Genomic DNA, 1,760 nt, shown 5'->3' with positions numbered 1-1,760 from the left:
TCTCAGATTGAAAGAACAGGAAATAAGTTTCTGTCAGAGAGAAATATCACTGCAAGAGCCACATTTGCCCTCTTAGACTTCCCAGATCACCCAGAATTTTAGGTTGCTCTCTCTTTTTGTTGTATCTTAATATATCTGTTCATTTACAGTATTAGTGGACTTGAAGTGGATTTGAAACCATGGAACAATAAAGCAAATTAAATAATATTTTAACTTCTTCCTAATGATTGAATGTCCCTATAGTGTGGAAGATTAGTTTAAAGAATCTTACATGATTCTGTAGATGTCAATAATTTTAATGTTTCTGTGTGATCTGTGAACTAAACTGAGCCTAATGTACCTCCAATTTCAATATTCCTAAATTTCACAAAATCGATGTCCTATATCTTCTCAAAACTAATTCTCCTAATATTCTCATGTCCATTTTTAGGGAAGAGCAAAAACCCATATTAGAACTTTATGATGGAAAATGACTTCTAGTTTAGTTTTCCGATTTTTCTCCAACCCCAAATGAAGGGGTGACATGGACAAGAGAAACTGCAGCACTGTGCCAGAATTCATTCTTGTGAAATTGTCAGACTTCCCTGAGCTTGTGTTCTCCTCTTCCTGGTCTTCCTTCTCATATGTGGAGTCACAGTAATGGGCAACCTAGGCATGATCACTGTGATCCAGGTCAGCTGTCAGCTGCACACCCTCGTGTACTTTTTCCTGTGTCACTTGTCCTTTGTGGATTTCTGCTACTCTACCACAACTGTGCTGAAGATGCTGACCAATATTTTAAATGAGGTAGATGCCAGTTCCTTCCTGGGATGCACTGTACAATGCAAATTGTTTTGCACATGTGTCATCATGGAGGTCATCCTGCTGGCTGTGATGGTCTATGACCACTTTGTGGAAATCTTTTATCCATTGCTGTACATGGTGATCATGTCCCTGAAGCTCTGTTTGGGACTGGTGCCTGCCTGCTACATCTATGGAACAGTGTCTTCTCTGATTCACATTTGAATGTGATCCCATCATATAGATAAATGTGATTTATCATTTCTTCTGTAATTTACCCCCTATCTTATCTCTTCCCTGATCTGATGTGTCTGTAAATGGAATGCTGGTGCATGTTGTGACCAATTTCAATGTGATCATCACCATCCTGGTCATCCTTACCTCCTATCTGTTTATTCTCATCACCATCCACATGACATGTTCTGCAGGAGGAAGACACAAAGCCTTTTCCATCTGTGCCTCCCACTTCACAGCCATCATTGTCTTACATGGAACAATCCTTTTTTTCTAGCTATAGTCTGGGAACTGATAAAGTGGCCATGGTGTTCTATATTGTAATGATTCCCATGCTGAACACCTGATCTACAGTCTGAGGAACAAGAATGTGAAAGCAGCTCTCAGGAAAATGTTAGGCTCCAAAATAGCTTCTTAGAGTCCTTTGTTTTAAATAGACTCAGGATTCCTACATGCAGGGTGGTGAAAGGGTGAGTAGGTGGGTTCAGCTGTTAGAGTAGAGAGAAGAGTAAATTATTAATTGGTTTTGAATGGATCTTTTTGGTTAGCAAATTTTATGCATTTTCAATTTCAAAGTGTAGATTTGACCATATTTCAAAATGCTTATTCCATATTTTCTATTCTTCAATTTGTTTTGTTTTAACTGAGTACAGAAAATGCAATGCTAGGATACAAGCTTTAATTTGCCTTAAAACTTTCATAAATCTAATGAACATTACTATGACAATTATATTTTATTTCTGTAT

General features: G+C 37.7%; 1 pseudogene; it reads left to right on the top strand.

The window, feature by feature from the left end:
* The first annotated feature begins 523 nt into the window (after positions 1-523).
* Positions 524-1,432, top strand: LOC131280175 (olfactory receptor 5L1-like; annotated as a pseudogene).
* The last annotated feature ends 328 nt before the right edge of the window (positions 1,433-1,760 follow it).

The sequence above is a fragment of the Dasypus novemcinctus genome, chromosome 10 (genome assembly GCF_030445035.2).
Source record: "Dasypus novemcinctus isolate mDasNov1 chromosome 10, mDasNov1.1.hap2, whole genome shotgun sequence".
NCBI classification, from domain to species: domain Eukaryota; kingdom Metazoa; phylum Chordata; class Mammalia; order Cingulata; family Dasypodidae; genus Dasypus; species Dasypus novemcinctus.
The sequence above is the reverse complement of the archived record's forward strand: the minus strand, read 5'-3'. Positions and strand labels throughout refer to the sequence as shown.